The sequence below is a fragment of the Microcaecilia unicolor genome, chromosome 3 (genome assembly GCF_901765095.1).
Source record: "Microcaecilia unicolor chromosome 3, aMicUni1.1, whole genome shotgun sequence".
NCBI classification, from domain to species: domain Eukaryota; kingdom Metazoa; phylum Chordata; class Amphibia; order Gymnophiona; family Siphonopidae; genus Microcaecilia; species Microcaecilia unicolor.
The window spans coordinates 490,174,188-490,195,176 of record NC_044033.1 but is presented as its reverse complement, the minus strand read 5'-3'; the positions used below and the strand labels follow the sequence as shown (position 1 = coordinate 490,195,176).

Here is a 20,989-nt window from a genome sequence, read left to right as displayed (position 1 = left end):
CCGTGGTATATATTTTTATTTTTTTGTTACATTTGTACCCCGCACTTTCCCACTCATGGCAGGCTCAATGTGGCTTACATGGGGCAATGGAGGGTTAAGTGACTTACCCAGAGTCATCTAATCCAAAGCCTAGAACATTTAACAATAAGATAGATCAAGGTTAAAGAACTTAGGGGGTCTTTTAGTAAGGTGTGATAGCGTTTTTAGCGTGTGCTATTAGGACGTTATAAACGCTAGAGATGCCCATAGGAATATATTTATTTATTACATTTATACTCCACATTTTCCCACCTTTTTGCAGGCTCAATGTGGCTTACATGGTACCGTGAGGCGTTGCCACCTCTGGTAATCAAACAAATACAAGTGATGTTATAGTTGAATGAGATTCATGTGTTACAGACACATTAGGGATCTTAGAGGGAAGAGTTATATAGTGTTCATTACGGGCTTTGGTTTCGTTGTGTTGCAGGGTTCACGCACTTAAGTTGGGTCAGTAGGGTATGCCTTTTCGAACAGGTTGGTCTTTAGTGATTTCCGGAAGTTAAGGTGGTCGTACATTGTTTTCACGGCTTTTGGTATTGCATTCCAAAGTTGCGTGCTGATATAGGAGAAGCTGGAAGCATAAATTGATTTGTACTTGAATCCTTTGCAGCTAGGATAGTGGAGATTTAAGTATGTTCGTGATGATCTGATTGCGTTTCTGGTTGGGAGGTCTATGAGGTCAGTCATATATCCTGGGGCTTCGCCATAGATAATTTTATGGGTGTCTCTAGCATTTAGCGCATCCTAATTATTAGCGCGTGCTAAAAACGCTAGCGCACCTAGTAAAAGACCGCCTCAGGGAACCTTTCACTAAGGTGCAGTAAAATCTGGGCTTAGCACATTCTAATGCAGGACTTTCACAATGCTCTATTCCCAGATTTAACATGGCATAAACATCTGGCATTTTCTATTTTGTTTTTTGCAGGTCATGGGCTAATGTTCCCATGGGAGCATTTACTGCCTCTTATTTAGGAGGCATTGTGCTCCTTTGTTAATCCTGTATTATCCAGTTAGTGTGTGCTAACGTGCGTGCACTAACTTGATTAACGTTTCCATGACCACTTTCTGCCCATGGCGCACCCCTTCAAAAATATCTTTCAAAAATAGTTAACATGCACTTAGCACATGCAAACAGGAAAATGTTTATGGTACCCTGTTTTTCCTGTACTAACCCTTGGATTCTAGAAATCTACGTGGAAATCAAACTGTATTCTATAAAAATGTGCATAACTTAATTGGTAGCTAATCAGTGCTGTTAATTGGATGTTATCAAGTAATTATCAGCACTAATTGGCATTGAGATTGACACGCACAAGTCGCTGTGCATTTTATAACATGGTGCACCTAAGCTGCATAGTTGAAAAGGAGGCATAGCCATGGATGGAGTGTGGGCGTTTCTAAAATCTATGCGCATTATTATAGAATGCACTCAATCTGCACCTAATTTAGGCATTGGGATTTACACCAAGTAAAACATGGCCTAAATGAGCGCAACTGAGTTTGGTTGCATGGTGAGATGCTGGACATTTTCTATAACCTGCATGAAAATTAAGTCTATTCTATAAAATTTAGGTGTAAATTAGAGAATACACCTAGGCATAATTTTTTTTCCACGCAGGTTTTTCAGGCACCATATATAGAATCTAGCCCTAAGTGTGCATTAGGGCTTTTAACAACCTTTAGTAAAAAGAAGGCGTACCAAGGGGGGGGGGGGCGGTGGGGGCGGTCCGCCCCGGGTGCACTTCCTGTTCCAGGTCAGAGGGAGCTCCAGCGAACGCATGAAGTCAGGGAACTGAGCAGGCGCGTGCTGCGGCACCCTCCCCAGCGGCGTGCACCCGGGGGGGGGGGGGGGGTGCTGCACCCGGGGAGGCGGGGCGCCGCTCCGGGTGTCCGCCCCCCTAAGAACACCACTGGTAAAAGGGCCCTTCAATTATTTATGAAAAGCAAAATATTTAGTCTTGTTTGTATATATGTATGGTATGTGTCAGGAAAGCTAAGAAACAGCCAACACATTTGAGGATTTTTTGGTATTAGCTCCAAGACTTTGAAATTCATCGCCAACTGAAATTAGAACACTTTCTGATGTTATTGCTTCTCGTAGGACGGTTAAGACATTTTTATTTCTTTGAGCCTTCAGTTACAATTTTACGGATTTAATTTTATGTTTGGAATAATTATGATTTATGTTATGTATTGTTTCAATGGATTATTTATGTATTTTGTAAGTTACCTAGAAACATGGTGATTGGGGTGGGGTTAAAATTTTTAAATATATAAATATTACATTATTGGAATTTGTATAGTTTCATCATAAATTAAAGGAACTTGAACAGAAACATTGTGCACCATATTCTATTCTTAACATGTGTACATTACAATCCCTTTTATAACTAAGCATACTAGTGTAATTATAATGGAATTAAAAGCTGGAATATTACCTCATCAAATGATATTGTTAACATCAATTAGACCATAGTGTCTAAACCAGGGAAATTAGTTTTTTTTTTTACATTTTTGTTTCATGCATTTTAACTGCTTAAAGGAGAATTACTTTAACATCCGAGATATATACTTCAAAGATTGGTATGGGGCATAATAACATAATAGTTGATGGCAAAAAAAAGCAGTTGATCCATCCAGTCTTCTCAGCTGCCAATTAGAATGTGATACCTGTGGGATGTCACTCCTTGTCTAATTCAGTTTTGTTTTGCTCCATTGTGTGCCATCCTCAATAGAAATTGAGCAAGCAAGATTCAACTTTTTAACTTTACTTACAGCACCATTCCCCTCCTATACAAGGTCCCACAATAATCCAAACATCTACCAACAGAAGTTGGAGAACAAGGCCAGTGCTGGGTAGACTTGTATGGTCTGTGCCTTGATCATGGATGAACAGATTTGGATGGGTTGGAGTGGAGATTTTCAGGGGCTTCAATGACAATTTCAGAAGTTTTAGAACAAGAACAGTGCCAGGCAGACATCTACAGTCTATACCCTGAAAATGGCAAGGAGAAATCAAGATCAGGTATACATATGAGGTATCACATCATACTTTATGTAATGAGTTTATCTTGTTGGGAAGACTGGATGAACTGTACAGGTCTTTATCTGCCGTCATCTACTATGCTACTATGTTATATGTCATATTAGAGCAGCAGCTACCCAAATATCAGTCTCCCAGTTCTTTCTGGTCTTTCCTGATTGCACACAGTAAGGATGTATATTAGCAGGCATCCGGTTCATTTGTGCACCTTAAAATTTTAGTGGATCTAGAATTGACTTAATGAGAAGTAGATGAAGGCAGATTAATGTAATTACCTGAGGTAAAAGTACTTTTCTGGCTGCCACTGGGATTGCAGTTCCGTGAGAGACACTGAGGGACCATAAATATTGACTCGTAGCCTGAATGGTGCTTTCCAGAGGACTAGAACTGCTACTAATTGATAGTTTCCCTACCTTGAATGTATTAATTATAATTAGTCTGAGGTCTCTTTCTTTCTCCATGAACATAGTATTTCACTTTTTATCATGTATCGCTCCACTGCATTTCTGCGCCTAAAATGCAAAACTTCATCTTTTAGACTGAAACTTCACTGCCAAGCAGTTAGCCAGACTTCAAGCATTCTTAAATTACATCCCATTATGCTTACTCCCTTAATGGTGTCCAGTGTATCAGAGGTTCCCAAAATGTAGTACACATACCCTCAAGAGATATGTGACACCTAAGCAGAGGGTATACAGCACCTGGCAAACCAGCCAATGTAAATACTGGTTTTCAGCTGCTGCAGGTCCCTGTTTACCCCACCCACAATGGGTGCCCAACATGGTCCAAATTATGACCCTCCCCTCTAGTAACAGTGAGTGATATTGTTATTATTCTAGTACGTTCTCTTGAAGATGCCGTCATGGCAAAACATGATCTCACGTTGAGAACAGAGATCAATGCTCTTTTGAGAGAGAACAGCAAGGATCTATAAAATTTATCTGAACACTCAAGTCACAATTGCACATTGTTTGCCAGCAAGCACCACAAAATAGGACACTGAACCTTACATACCAACCAGTTACAAGTACCAGCTACAAGATATAAGATAAGTAATAGCACTATATGCAGCTGAAGAATTGATAATGAATAGAGACTGGTAATAACTTGAAGCAGCATTCAGTTGTGTTGATAGGAGGGATAGATAGGTAGGGTTCAGTGCGATGATGGTATAACAATTGTTGTGCTATAAGCTGGATCCATTATATACGATGGGTTTTGCACTTCAGTACACACTGAGCACAAAAATAATTTAAATAAGATATTTGAAGGTGATTAAAATTGTTTGTAGTTAATGATTTAAGCATTAAATAATTGGTATGAATTAATGAAAGTTAAAATTTAATGCCAAGAAGTGCAGAATAATGCACTTGGGGTACAGAAATCCAAAAGAGAAGTACCAGATAGGAGGAGAGAGATTGGTAAGCTTGGCTCAGGAGATGGACCTTGGGGTGATGGTGTTCGAGGATTTCAAAGTGGCAAAACAATGCAACAAAATGGTGGCTGTGGCCAGAAGGATTGTAGGCTGCATAAAGGAGTATAACCAGCAGAAAAAAGGAGGTGTTGATGCCCCTGTACAAGTCACTGGTGAGGGTTCACTTGGAGTAGTGTGTTCAGTTTTGGAGGCCATATCTTGCTAAGGATGTAAAAAGACTTGAAGCGGTTCAAAGGAAAGAAACAAAAATGGTATTGTGTTTGCATAGCAAGACATATGAGAAGAGATTTGCTGATCTGAACCTGCATATCATGGATGAAAGGAGAGGCATTATAAGCATGATCAGATATTTGAAGGGTATTACTCCACAAACAAACCTTTTCCAGAGACAGGAAGGTTTTAGAACTAGAGGATATGAATTGTGGTTGAAAGGGAAATGGGACTTGATATACTGCCTTTCTGTGGTTTTTTTGCAACTACATTCAACGTGGTTTATATTATATTCAGGTACTATTTGTATCAGGAGCAATGGAGGGTTAAATGACGTGCCCAGAGTCACAAGCAGCTGCAGTGGGAATTGAACTCAGTTTCCCAGGATCAAAGTCCACTGCACTAACCACTAGGCCACTCCTCCACTCCAAAGGGGGGGCCAACTCAGGAATAATGACAGGAACTACTTTTTCCACAGCGAGGGTGGTCGATACCTGGAATGCACTTCCCCAGGAGGCGGTGGAGATGAAAATGGTAACAGAATTCAAAAATGTATGGGGTAAACACAAAGGAATCCTGTTTAGAAGGAATGGTTCTTTAGCAGCTTTTTTTGATAGGTGGCTAGAAACTCATGTTCCTTAGTGCCCAGGGGCCCAAATCATTATCAGTCCGCCCCGGATGAGACTACAGTGTTCAGTAGTGATGTGGTGAAACAGCTTTGACACAACAATATTATCTATCTATAGCTCGATCTGTGTATCTGTATCTATCTGTATATACTGAAGAAGAAAGTAACGAGAGACAAAAATATGGGAAGGCCAATCTGCAAAACCATCTGTATTGAGTTTTTTTATTTTCAGTCTGTGTTTCATTTAGTAAACAGACACTTTGCCTAGTTATGGGTTATAGGAATTATTTTCCTGTTTCCATCAATACAAGAGAGTCCCCCAAAACTGTAGGTCAGTCTTAATATATTCTAAATAAAGTCAGCGGTATCTGTATTTTGACAGCTGCAGTTAACAGATAAGTATTTTTCCTGCCAATTTGTGCATTTCAGCTCCTCGGGAGATGTAGTTTTGTTAATGATTTCTTTGGGGGCTGATTCAGAGAACAGAACCCAATAATAAAGGTTACAAGCCAACATTGCAAATGATCCCGCAATGCCCATATGTCCAATTATAAGCTAGTACAATGGATTTATGCCATATATTATAAATAATCAAAATTGTAAGCTTAGACAAATAAGGTCCATGTTTAAGGTCAGGGCATTTTCAATGCACAAGGACATAATCTGCAGGTGTTAATCTAACATGATAACTTCTACTGCTTATCATTTCTAAGTAATTAATATAAAGCCATTGCATAAGAAAAATGCACAATTTTGGAAGCTAGGTCTTTATGTGTCATGTAGGCATAAAGGATTCTTATAACAACAAGAGGCAAGTATATGATAACTATCTCTCTGTAGTACAGTATTTCTGTCCTTGTAGACTTTATTAACTAGGCCCTTTTACTAAGGCGCACCAAAAAAATGGCCTGCGCTGGTGTAGGCGCGTATATTGGATGCACGCAGGACCATTTTTCAGTGCGCCTACAAAAAAAGGCCTTTTTTGGAGCTGAAAATGGACGTGCAGCAAAATAAAAATCAGCGCATGTCCATTTTGGGCCTGAGACCTTACCGCCACCCACTGACTTAGCAGTAAGGTCTCACACGTTAACTGGGCGGTGATCATCAGCGTGCGTACACTGCCGATTACCGGCCAGTTAGCACCATACGGTAGAAAATAGAAATTATTTTCTGCCGCAGGTTTTGGACACACGTCAAAATTAGAATTATCCCCCGGGGCCTGGCAGCAGTTATAATTTGACGCATGTCGTACGCACATAGGCACCTATGCGCCTTAGTAAAAGGGCCCCTAGATTCTATAAATTGTGTGTACAAAATTGGCACTAAAAACACACACACTTAGAGTTATTGTATAAACCTCGCCTAAAGTTAGGTGCAGTTTATGGAATAGATGTAGCGGCCATCCCCGTGACTAAAATTTAGGCGCAGCCTTTTACACCAACTAAAACCTGGTGTAAACGACCACACCTAATTTAGGCGTGGATCAGGCATATTCTATAACAGTGAGTGTAATTTTTAGGAGCACCCATGACCCATCCAGGCCCCTCCCATGGCCATGCTCTCTTTTGAGATCCATGTGTTAGAATTTACACACACCACTCTAGAGAATACGCTTAGAAAATTGTGTGTATAAATTCTAATTCTGTTCGTTGACCCAAAAGATTATTTATGGGGAAGCCCCTGCCTACATGCTTGATTTGATACATCTACCTTCTAGAAATGCTTCTGTGGCTGCTCGATCCTACCTCAATTTACACTACCCAAGTTGCAAGCATGTTAAATATAAATTGCTTTTTGCATCAACCTTCTCATATGTCAGCCCGAAATATTGGAATGTTCTACCATGGCAGCTGAAAGAGACTATTGACCACCAGGTCTTCAAGACATCCTTAAAGACATTTTTATTCAAGATTGCTTATCCCTCTGACAATTCTAAAACCTAGTCTTCCTCATCCCCTCTCTTATCCACATATACTTACCCCTCCCTTTGACTTTATTGAATCTGTACTCTCCCTGAATTGTAACCATTTGTAATTTTGTAAGCCACATTGAGCCTGATCTTGTGGGATAATGCGAGGGTATAAATGTACCAAAATAAATAAATAATTAGTGCTAACTCGTGCCAATTAATGCAGAGAATATAGTCCCTTGGTATTACTGGCACTGCCTGGCTTTGGCTCCAGTCTTATTTGAGAGATCATTCTTACTGTGTTCTGTGGCAAGATACTGAATCTTATTCCATAACTTGTGGGGTCCCTCAGGGATCTTTGGTGGCTCCACTGATTTTCAATATATTCATGGATCCTTTGGCTTCACTTATTTCTGATTTGGGCTTTACTCCTCTCCTTTATGCAGATGACATACAGATCCTCGCGTCTTTTAATCCAGCCGATCAAACAGCCCACTCTACCCTGATTCCTAAACTGGAACAGATCCTGCATTGGATTGAGATTAATAAAATGAAACCAAATCTCACCAAAACACAGGCGATATTTTCCCATGACTCAGGCTCTATGCCTATAAATAATATATACCATCGTGGTGGTCCTATTATTAACTCGGATACAACATCCTGGGACTTATGATCGATGCTGGTCTTAGTTTTCTCTGCTCACATTTCCATTGTGATTTCTAAATGCTTTTAAACTAGAAACTGGGGGAAGGCTGACAATCGCTCAAAAGCGCATGGTTCGGGATAAGGTATCTTTCAAAGATATCACAAAAACAGGGAAGATAGGGTATCCCGATAGTGAGGTTGCAAAAGAGACCATAGTAGATAAGGAGGGGCATAATCGAACGCAAACGCCCATGTGTAAGAACGTCCATCTCTGAGAAAGGGTACGTGAAGGGGTGGGCCGAATCGTATTTTCGAAAAATATGGACGTTTATCTTTAGTTTCGCAAATACGGTTTGTGCCAGGCAAATGCATTGGATGTGGGCGTTTTTGAGATGTGGGCGTTTGTTTGAGCTGGGCATTTTCGTTTTTCAGCGATAATCAAAACCGAAGCGTCCCAGCTCAAAAACGACCAAATCCAAGGCTTTGGGTAGTGGGAGGGGCCAGGATTCTTAGTGCACTGGTCCCCCTCACATGCCAGGACACCAACCGGGCACCTTAGGGGGAATTTTTAAAAAATAGGAAAAAACATTAAATTACCTCCCAGGTGCATAGCTCCTTTACCTTGGGTGCTAAGACCCCCAAATCCCCCCCCCCCAAAAAAAAAAAACCCAACACCAATACTATAGCACTTAATGGTGACGGGGGGCACCTACATGTGGGTACAGTGGGTTTGGGGGGGGGGGTTAGAGGGCTCCCATTTACCACCACTTGGGTAGAGGGGGATGGCCCTGGGTCCGCCTGCCTGAAGTGCACTGCATTACCCACTAAAACTGATCCAGGGACAGGACTTGTTGCTGCTGTATAACCTTGGCACAGCAGTTCACACCGTAAGACTAATCTCGCTGAAAACGTCCTTTATTTCAATAACCGCGTTTACTCACAGTTAACTGCAGATCAGAGGTTGTGCCCCACTGGCAACGAGTCTCCCTGGTACTAAGATTAGCAGTAGCTCAGAGCTGGCAGAATGGTGTACAATGCCCTCTTTCAGCAACATTCAAGGTAAGAACTAAGTTCAGTAACGTGGCTAACACACGAAAGGGATCTAAAACGAACTTACAAAAATGGTCACTATCTCGTGGACTACCGGAAACAAAACAGGACACACTCTGACCCAGTAAGCAGAGGGAAAAGCACCATGGGAGAAGAGCTTACCAACTACCAACATTGTGAGACTGTAACACAAGCTAGTGAAATCACGGAGCCCAATATCCTACACCCACCACAATGCAATGCTGATGTGACCCTGCAGTGCACCCGAGAGCCACATCTGAACCAGGGAATAGCTGTGAGAGGATCGAACACATTCTGCTGTCATGGAGGTGGGTACGGACTTGGAGGGTGGCATAGAGGCTGGGAAATAAGTTTTTGCAAGTCGGTTTTTTTTGGTGGGAGGGGGTTAGTGACCATTGGGGGAGTCAGGGGAGGTGATTCCCGATTCCCTCTGGTGGTCATCTGGTCATTTAGGGCACTTTTTTGGGACCTGTTCGTGAGAAAAAAAGTGTCCAAAAAAGAGTCTCCTAAATTCTCACTAAAAACGCCTTTCTTTTTTCCATTATCGGCCGAGTGCGCCCATCTCTGTTCGGCCGATAACCACGCCCCAGTCCCGCCTTCACCACGCCCCATCAACTTTATTCGTTCCCGCGACGGAGTGCAGTTGAAGACGACCAAAATCAGCTTTCGATTATACCGATTTGGCCGCCCACGGGAAACGGACGGCCATCTCCCGAACATGGGCGTTTTTCTCCTTTCGAAAATAAGCAGGAAGGTGTCCTTAAATAAAAATAAAAATCAGACAAAAGACTGTCAAGTACTGAGCATGATGTAAATAGGAACATCAAACATAGTTTGAAATGTCTATATGCGAATGCCAGAAGCCTAAGAAATAAGATGGGAGTGTTAGAATATATTGCACTAAATGAAAAATTAGATATAATAGGCATCTCTCAGACCTTCTGAGAGCATAAGTTAGTAAACCAAGTGGCAGTAATTACAATAGTCAAAATGTGATAAAATAATGCTTTGTGGCACTAATTGGAAATTCTTAACAGATCACAATTTATGAAGAAGTCTTAACTTGAAGAATATAGTTTTAATGACATGTTTCAGATAATCATGCATGGATAACGTGGTGTCTAATAATACTTCCAAGTATCGAATTCCCTCATGTATTGGTATAGAGCATTCATTCAACAAAAAAACTTGAAGGACAGTCTACAACCTGAGTTCTTGTCAAGAACAGAATCTGCATTTTAGCCACATTCACATTCATAATTAGCGGTCATCCAATTATGAATTACTGTAGTAAAATCGAGTAAGACAAGTGAGGGCAATCGATTAACTTCCAAATTCTTTTGCGAGTGGGGCTTCATTCAGAAAAATATGTGAAACTATCCTGAAATATGCAAAACAACAATATTTGGAAGGGTGTGTGTGTGTGTGGTGGTGGTGGTGGTGATGGGCGGTGGGGGGAGGGGAGTTGCTGTTTTCCACACAAAGTCCCATTTCTGAAATCATTTGCAAGTTTGCTGCTTTGTTGATATTAAACCATTGCATATAGGTTGCTGTATGTGAAAGTTTATTTAAAATCAAAATTAATGAGCTGCTGCAACACAAAAGAATGCAAAGCAGTTCATTAATTCTGAGGTTCATGAAAATCAGTATGTACGAACATCTTTGCAAGCCAACTTTTGCCATTTTGCTACCCAGCTCATTTCCATAAGTAGCAGAGTTGCATAACCCATAGGAAATTCTGCAGATTAGTACACTACGTTGGTCTCAACGCCTGATGCACAAGAGTAAGGAAAATTGCACTAAGGGGAAGTCTACCACATAACAAATGAAGTTATTATGTACAGTGTATATTATCTTGCCCATACTACCCTATAAATAACATTCTTTTTACATATACATATCTACTGTTTTCAATCTGACACTTGAACCTCCATTCAACTCCTTCTAGGATAATATCCCTTTACTACTACTACTACCTATAGCGCTACAAGGCATACGCAGCGCTGTACACCATACATAAAAAGACAGTCCCTACTCAAAGAGCTCACAATCTTTACAGCTCAGAAATGTTTTATACTTAAAAACCTAGAACAGGAAAGGTAGGAACTTGAGGAAAAGAGATGACTATCTGCACAGAAATACATCCTCAGCGTTTAACACTTCATGATTAGATTGTAAGCTCTTCTGAGCAGGGACCGTCCTTAATTGTTAATTTGTACAGCGCTGCGTAACCCTAGTAGCGCTCTAGAAATGTTAACTAGTAGTAGTAGTAGTAGTATTTGAAACATACAAAAAGAGAGGTAGTTAAATTGTAGAATATGCTGTTGCAGGATGTAATAACTTAGAAGGGCTCAAGAAGAGTCCGGATGCATTCCTAGATGACAAAGATACAGACAAGTATGAGATTGGATGGGGGCCCAGTTGCTCATACTTACACTTCACTCAGATGAACACTGGTATGGGCCTGTGGATGTTGCTAGTCATTCAGGATGCCAGGATGTTGGGTTAGATGGACCACTGGTTTGACCCAGCTTGGCTGTTCTTATGAAACAAATGACAAACTGCATGTACACATTACCTTTCTCACATCCAAAACTACGGGGACAATTCTAGAATTGGGTGCCTCCATTTAGACACCTTAAAGGTGGACAGTAGGAGCCAGTGGTGAGACTACCATTAGGCCACCTGAGGCGGGGACTTCAGTAAGCACTCTTGTGAAGCGGCATTGTTACATGAAATAATTGAAATGTTCTTAATATCCATTAAAAATGTTACAAAATTGTCACAGTCCTAATATGATATTTAAGAACAAAGAGCAGGGAATATTTTAAGAGCACTCGCTAATATTTCTCCAACACTTACCTATAAGGTAAGAATGATTTACAATTGCAAGAATACAAAGGAATTAAATGCTATATTTCTGTAATTTCACTAGCATGTACTGCAAGATTTAAAAGTATGTGCTCAGAGCACGGCACTAAGTTTTAAGAGTGTCCATGCGCTATCAATATAACTTTAAAAGATACCATATGCTCAGAACACAAAGTCTATATTTTTAGCTTCAAAAGGATTTATTCAAAATACAAATATTGCAGCGAGATAGCTTCAAGGATCGTTACAGAGAATTTGTGCATAAAACAAAGCAACAGGTTCAAATCAAAGGTTTTTAGGTTGACTTACAGTCCTTGTTACAAGCATGCTGTGGTCCAGCAGATTGATGAGCACATGGTTGCAGGGATGTCTTCCCAGCAGGGAGGCAAGATACAGGTTCCCAGAGCAGATCCCAAAGTAAGAGGCAGGCTCCAAGACACGAGCTGGGCTATTTAAAGGCTTTTTATAGTTAGTGCATGTCCTGGATCATTTGCTTCCTGGTTTGCACTGAATATTTTGCAAGGCATTATGGTTATTGTAGTCTGTTCACATGATCACATTATAAGTCTTTCCTTTCTGCACATGTCTTGGCGCCTTCATGTCTGATAGCTGATGGGAGGGGGTAGATATACATATCTGAGGCAATTACCAAGCAAATGCCTTGTTGGTTTTCCTTTGTTTTCAGTATCTGGATTTACACTTTTCCAGACTCTGTCTGCTGGTGGAGATGTCTTGATGAGCCTTCAGGTACCCACCTTAGTCATGCTTTTGTTACCAGTCCTTCAAGTGGGAGGGGGAGAGGACATTTGAAGACTTCTGAAGTAGTGCCTTTTGTCCTTTTAAATGTTTCCAAAGGGAGTGGGAAGAGGGGCTTGAACTGAAAGCCAGTTTCTGCTGCAGTTTCAAGAAGTCTTTTAAAATTGTATATTTATATTATTATATATTTGAATCTGATTCAGCACAATCAATTGACATACTGCTCAATAATTCTGACACCATGTTACAGCATCACTCCCAGAACTTCCCTCCCCAACCCCCTTCCCTGAAATCACCTTTTGCTTTTCTTGTTTTTCAAAAGGCAGCGGCGGCAGCGACTCCCCTAGGCTGCCCTGCCACCAACCCAGGCCCCTTCTCTCTACTGCGGGCGGCCCACCTCTGAGGAAACAGGAAATTACATCAGAGACATGGGCTGCTTGCAGTAGAGAGAATGAGCTGGACCAGTGGCAGGGCAGCCTATGGGAGTCACTGCCCCACCTTCTTTTAAGAAACAAGAAAAGAATAGAAAAGCTAATTTCAGGGAAGAGGATTGGGTAGGGAAGGGCGGGGGTGGCGGCAGAGGAGCTGGGGCAACAGCTCATTTTCTGCCTCAGGCAGCAGATTGTCTTGGGCGCCCCTGGTAGGAGCCTATTCTATAATGGAGCCTAGGGGCACCTAAGTTCCATTATAGAACATTAACATAACCCGGTACTGGTGTGCCTAACATTTAGGTTCCCACATTTACACCAGGCATAAATGTGGGCATCTACATACAGCAGGGACATGCATAACTTACAGTATTTTATTTATTCATTTCTAGCCTGCCTATTAACTAGGCAGGCTCAATAAAACATGCAAAATAAAAAAAATAAATAATGATGGCAACTCCAATAGGTGGAACATAAGGATAGAGCCGAGTGGACTTCTACACTCTGTCCCAGAAACGCCAAAGACTTGTGATAAAAGTATATAATATCACATTCATTGTTGATTTAATCATGAATTGATAATGAGGGTGACTGTTGGGCAGACTGGATGGACCATTCACATCTTTATCTGCCATCATTTACTATGTAACAACACAAACAATATCATTTTCTCCATATCCTATAGCTTAACACTCCATTATGAACATTTTACAGTAGAAATGCCCGAGAGAAATATATGTTTTCAACTGCTTCTTAAAAATGGACAGCTCTGTAATCACACGTAATTTATTGCAATAAATGATTTCTAATATCCATTTAATTGCTAGTCAATCCACACCAAAATTTCAGCACCCAAATTTGGACACCATGTATAGAATCCAGGGATAAACTTCCTAAGCCTGTGTCATATAAATATAGTAAGGGCTTTAGAAATAAGAACCAATTTAAAATGAATTCTATAATATACAGGGAGCCAATGTAATGACTTCAACACTGGGGTGACATGATTAAAACTGACCTATCTCCACCGCCAATCTTACTGCTGCATTTTGTATAATTTGCAAGGTTTTACACTGGGTTTGTGACAAACCAAGATATATAGGAGTACAATAATCAAACTTTGACAACACTAAACTCTGCACCACCATCTGAAAATCAACTGAGAGCATATGCTATAAGTTACTCATGTAATTGGAAGCCCCACCTATGTCCCACCCTGCTCTGCACCTGTTTATGCCTCCTTGCAAATATGTGCTATTTAAGTTAAGTGGGTATATACAGAATAGTGCTTAGGTAGCACATTGGCATGTACACACATGTTCTGAGGGCCTGATACTTTGCCAGTAGTGAGCAGTGTGTTTTCTGTCTGCCACCAGCGTTAAACCTGAATATTCAGTGCTGGGCTGTATCTGGTGACCATCGTTGAATATCTGGGTTTATTATGGCTGCTAAAAAGTTAATGAGCTATGCTGATATTCAGCGCTATCTGGTAAACTTTTTAGCAAAGAAAGGCCTATTATTTAAGCGGCCTATTTTGACTGCTCAACATAGTCATTTAGGCACTAAATATCCATGCCTAACCAGCTATGTTGCATGATATAGCCGCTAACCGGGATATTCAGCGGAAGATAATTGGTTATATCCTACTGAATATCCAGTTAGGCACGTTAATACTATTTAACCGGGCAGGAGCCATTTGTGATCGGTTAAATAGTTTTGAAATTTGGGGGGTAAATGCGTATGTGGCCATTGGGCACAATGTTAGCACCTTGTTTATAGACTTGCCCTTTTTAATTCCAATCTATACAACATCCCCATTAGTATGTTATACTTTAGGTGACATATCAATTGTAACTCTTTATATTTAGGGATGTTATCAGCCCATGTCCGGGCTCTGCAGATGGTCCAGAATGCTGTTGCCTGGCTAATTACAGGTGTTGTTCGACCTGTTCATATTACGGCTGTATTAAAAAGTTTACATTGGTTGCCTGTCACATACAGGGTGCAGTTTAAGATTCTCATGTTAGTCTTTAAGGATTTATATGCTGACGTACCTGATTATGTCACTATGATATTGAAATTGTACATGCCAAGATGAACATTATGCTCTGAAAAAGTCCTTTTAAATTCATAACTATATAAAGAAGAAAGGTCCCACTGAACTTTCTTTCTGAGAAGTTCTGAGAGAAGAGGACATTTCTCTGGTAAATGAACACTATTTTGCTTTGTGCTTTGGGAACTTAAAGATTGGGGTTTAAAGTAGGAATTGTAGGTTAGTGATAGGTAGAATAACAATATAAAAAGTAAACTTTATCAACTAATCTCTATACTCTTTTCCCCTTAGTTTTAAAACTTGAACTTTGTACCACAGCATTAACAGATAGCCTCTAGCAGGCACTGCAGGATCTAGTTTAATATCACAGTTGACCAGATCAAATGCACCAGAAAGGTCAAACTGTAGCACCAGAGTCTTTTTTCCCTCAGCTAGTAATTTACATAAGTGTCTGGTTCTATTACTTTACTGGTGTCTACTGTGACAAGGCTGTGGTCACCAGCCCTTCTAAGCTGATAGTTGAGTACTTGCCTCCACTGGTTTATGGAGCAAGCACTGGTCAGGACTCTCCAGACTAAGATCATAAGCGTTGCTATAGTGGGACAGACCAAAGGTCCATCAAGCCCACTATCTGTTTCTCACAGTGGCCAAACCAGGTCACAAGTACCTGGCAAGATCCCAAAAGATAAGAGATTTTATGTTATTTATTCCAGGAATAAGCAGTGGATTTCACCAAGTTCATCTTAATAATAGTTTAAGGACTTTTCTTTTAGTAAATTGTCCAAACCTTTTTAAAACCCTAAGCTAACTGCTTTTACCACATTCTCTGGCAATAAATTCCAGATTTTAAATTATACATCAAGTGAAAAATATTTTCTCCAATTTGTTTTAAATTTACTTAGTAGCTTCATTGTGTGCCTCCTAGTCTTTGTAAATCTGATTTCTATAATAAGTAAATTAATAGAAACACTTAAATCAGAGAATAGTAAAATGCTTAGAATCCAGTGGATTACAGGACCCAGGGCAACATGGTTGCACTAGAGGCAGGTATTTCCAGAAAAATCTAATTAATTTATTTGATTGGGTAACCAGAGAGTTGGATTGAGGTGTATTTAGATTTTAGCAAAGCCTTTGACACGTGACAGACTAGGTTAGGAACTGAATTAATGAAAGGCGACAGAGGGTAGTGGTAAATGTAATCATTCAGAGGAAAATAATGTTACCAGTATGGTGCCAGAAGGTTCGATTCTTGCGCTGGTCCTTTTAAACATTTTTGTAAGCGATATTGCTGAAGTGTGTGATCTGGTAAGGTTTGCCTCTTTGCTGATGATACCATAATCTGCTATAGGGTAGACACCCCCGATGGTATGGATAACATAAGGAAGGACTTAGTGAAGCTAGAGGAATGGTCTGGAATTTGGCAGCTAAGCAGAATTTGGCAGCAGATAGCCAAGATCTGTCGCTTCTTTCTCTTTATCAGCAGCAAAATTTGCCCTTTCCTCTCTAAGCACACCACCCGAACTCCCATCCACTCTCTCATTACCTCTCTCCTTGACTACTGTAACCTATTCCTCACTGGCCTCCCACTTAACCATCTATCCCCCTTCAATCCATTCAGAACTCTGCTGCACGTCTTATATTCCGCCTGGACCGATATACTCTTATCACCCCTCTCCTCAAGTCACTTCACTGGCTTCCGATCAGGTACCGCATACAGTTCAAGCTCCTCCTTCTAACCTACAAATGCACTCAGTCTGCAGCCCCTCATTACCTTTCTACCCTCATCTCCCCTTACGTTCCCACCCGAAACCTCCGCTCACAGGACAAATCCCTCCTCTCAATACCCTTCTCCACCACCAACTCCAGGCTCCGCCCTTTCTGCCTCACTTCACCCTATGCTTGGAATAAACTTCCTGAGCCCTTACGCCAAGCCCCCTCCCCATCTTCAAATCCTTGCTCAAAGCCCACCTCTTCAATGTCGCCTTCGGCACCTAACCTTTATACCTCTAATCAGGAAATCTAGACTGCCCAATTTGACTGCCCCTATTTGACTGACTGTACATTTGTCCTTTAGATTGTAAGCTCCTTGAGCAGGGACTGTCCTTCTATGTTAAACTGTACAGCGCTGCGTAACCCTAGTAGCGCTTTAGAAATGTTAAGTAGTAGTAGTAGCTAAGATTAAATGCTAAAAAATGCAGGGTCATTGGGCTACAAATATCCAAGGGAACGGTACAGTTTAGGGGATTTTGTGCATGAAAGAGGAGCGGAACTCAAGTGTGATCGTATGTGATGATCTTAAGGTGGTCAAACAGGTACAAAAGGCAATGGCAAAAGCTAAAAGGATTCTTAGGTGGATAGAGAGAGGAATGGCCAGTAGGAAAAAGGAGGTGATGATGCCCCTATAGAAGACTGGTGAAATCTCATAAGAACATGTGAGTAGCCATTCTGGGTCAGACCAATGGTCCTTCTAGCCCAGTATCCCATTTCCAACAGTGGCCAAGTCAGGTCACAAGTACATGGAAAAAATCCCAATCGTGGCAACATTCCATGTTACAAATCCAAGGATAAGCAGTTGCTTCCCCATGTCTGTCTCAATAGCAGACTATGGACTTTTCCTCCAGGAACTTGTACAAACCTTTTGCTAACGACGGTTACCACCATCCTTGGGCAAAGAGTTCCAGAGCTTAACTATACATTGGCTGAAAAAAATATTTCCTCCTATTTGTTTTAAAAGTATTTCCATGTAACTTCCTAGAGTGTCCCCTAGTCTTTGTACTTTTGGAATAAGTAAAAAATTTATTTCTACTCGTTCTACACCACTCAGGATTTGTTGACCTCAATTGTATCTCCCCTCATCTGTCTCTTGTCCAAGCTGAAGAGCCCTAACCTCTTTAGCCTTTTCTCATTCGAGAGGAGTTCCATCCCCTTTATCATTTTAGTCGCACTTCTTTGAACCTTTTCTAATTCCGCTATATCTTTTTTGAGATACGGTGACCAGAACTGAACGTAATACTCAAGGTGAGGTCGCACCATGGAGTGATAGAGGCATTATAGTATTTTCAGTCTTATTCATCATCCCTTTTTCTAATAATTCCTAGCATCCTGCTTGCTTTTCTGGCCGCTGCCGCACACTGGGCAGAAGATTTCAACGTATTATCTACGACAACACCTAGATCTTTTTCTTGAGTGCTGACCCCCCCCCCCCCAAGGTGGACTATGATTTGGATTATTCTTTCCAATGTGCATCACATTGCATTTGTCCACATTAAATTTCTTCTGCCATTTAGATGCCCTGTCTTCCAAGGTCTTCCTGCAATACTTCACAGTCTGCAAGTGTTAACAACCTTGAATAGTTTTGAGTCATCTGCAAATATAATCACCTCACTCTTCTGATTTCCATATCATTTATAAATATGTTAAATAGCATCAGTCCCAGTACTGATCCCTGCCGCACTCCACTGTTCACCCTCTTCCATTGAGATAAATGACTATTTAACCCTACCCTCTGTTTTCTGTCCAATAACCAATTCCTAATCCACACTAGAACCTTTCCTCCTATCCCATGACTCTTTAATTTTCTCAGGAGTCTCTCATGAGGAACTCTATCAAAAGCTTTCTGAAAGATACACATCAACTGGCTCACCAGGGCCCTTTGCAGCCCAGTTCAGTGGAGCCCCCTGTCCCACCTAGCCCCGCCCTTTGTTGACAATTTTTTTTTATTTCAAATAAAGACAAACCAAGCAAAACTTGCACAGAAAAACTAATTCAAATATGCACAACGCTATCATAGGAAACCTTTGGGTTTAAAAAGCAAAACCATGTGCATGTAAGGACTGGATAAATGAATTAAAACAAATCCCCTTAATACGCAATACTTGGTAGTAATAGTGAAACAGTGATTGAATATTCACATAGCAAACAGCCTGAGCCAACAGATTTACTTTCCACTGAACATAATTAACTTTGTATGAACTTGGCTGCTAATAGTGTGCTGAACTGGACAATGTTGGCACATTTAGACTGACACTGGACAGTTCTGCACAAAGGAAACCCTTCACTCATTAATCAATACCTTCTCTGTGAAATAGTAATAATAATAAAGAAAAGGCAAGTGCATTTTTATAATATACCATTGTATTCCACAAAGCAAAAGGAGCAAGTTCCCACATGCCATCTTTTTTTCTTTTGATGTTGGCACAGGAAAAAAAACAACAAGATTTTAAGTGCTCCCAGGTTTCAATCTATTTCATGTTTAATGTGGGATAAAATGCCATAAATAAGTAAATAAATAGATATTTATGGAGGGGGCACTAGACCACCAGAATCTTTTGTGTAGATGTTGGGCTTGGAGGCGCGCGTGTGTGTGTGGTGGTGGTGGGGGGGGGGGGGGTCAGATCAAACTCACAATTCTGGCATCTGGCTGTTTTGATACTTTAATAATTTCAGTTCTCATAACAGTCTCTGATATTCCTGCCATTGCTAACATACTGCACCAGGAGGAGAAGTTCCATAGTTACTCTGCTATCTTTCCTGGGTCAGACTCCTTCACTTGTCCCTGATTAAAGGGAAAATGTCTGCATACTACTTCACCTGCAAGTTCATTTTATCTTTACTCCTGGTAATCTAGACACTTCCCATATGTATTTCACAATTACCACTTCTGAGCAGTACCATGCTGGCAAAACCTGAGAGATATACTAAATTATTCCAGTGGTTTAAGCTTTGTGCTAAATGCAATCTGGAGCTATACAACTCTGGATTGCTTTTTTAAAGGCTCCAGTATACGTTGCAGAATAAGACACTGAAGGCATAACCATGTCCTTTTGAGATGTAGTGAAACCTTTTAACCCACATTTGGCCATGTTTTAATACTACCAGAAAAAGTAAGAAAAAAAAAAAAAAGAGACTACAGTGTATTGGAGTATGTCTTGTCTTTGAAATAATCTTACTACAAAACTTTCAGATCATTTGCCTATATTTCTTTCTATTGTACATGTCTGGCTCTTCACCTGTGTTAGATATGTTCTATAAATTTGTTGATGTGATGGAAATTTTTGTGCCATATGTTAGCACACTGAGAATAAAAATAGAAAAATGTACTATCATTGCTTAAATGAAGGCTGCTTTGACGCCTGGTGTCACCCTTCACCCCCTGCTGGAATTTTTCCACGGTGGAATGTGCCACATTGTCAGCCGCTCTTTTCCAGCACAATTTAGCAGTCTGAACGCAGTTATTTATACTAGTCATCCTTTAGGCACTCCTGGGGACTTAAGTACATGATTAATTGTCAGAGCACAATTTGCACAACACAGACACGACCCTGGCTGTAGTGCCATCTGCTGTGAAACTGCAACTGACTGTGGGCATAGTTGGGCCTGCTGCATCTGGCAGTGCTAAAGCTGTTGTGCCTGCTCATGACACCGTGCATGTATATAATACACTGTAGAGCTCATTTTTGAAAGGAAAAAAAGCATCTGAAAAGTGGCGTAAAGCAGCAGTTGGACGTTTTTCTCACAAAAAAAAAAAAAGAAACGTCCATATCAGTATTTTTGAAACCTATTTTTCCATATGTTTTTCTATGCTGTTTGTCTGCAGTGCATCCAGATCTCAGGGGGCATGTCAGGAGGGTGTTAAGCGCAGGATTTGGGCATTCTTAAGACAGCCGTTTTTTCAGCCATAATGGAACAAAACTAAACCTAAGATGTTTTGAGCTATACCTATTTTTATAATGAATAAGGCAAAAAAAGGTGTCTTAAATTACCAGATAACCACTGGAGGGAATCAGAGATGACTCAGACACCCCCCCAGTGGTCAATGACCCCCCCCCCAAAAAAAAATGTGAATAAAAGCCTCAGATGTTATACGCCAGGTCTAATATAGAAGCATGCAGGTTC

At 40.7% G+C, this 20,989-nt stretch overlaps 1 long non-coding RNA gene across 1 annotated transcript; it reads left to right on the top strand.

The window, feature by feature from the left end:
• Positions 1-1,031: 1,031 nt before the first annotated feature.
• On the top strand, positions 1,032-20,615 carry LOC115465229. Its single transcript, XR_003941365.1, has 3 exons — positions 1,032-1,041; positions 8,641-8,643; positions 20,542-20,615. It is a non-coding gene; the product is annotated as an uncharacterized LOC115465229 (long non-coding RNA).
• The last annotated feature ends 374 nt before the right edge of the window (positions 20,616-20,989 follow it).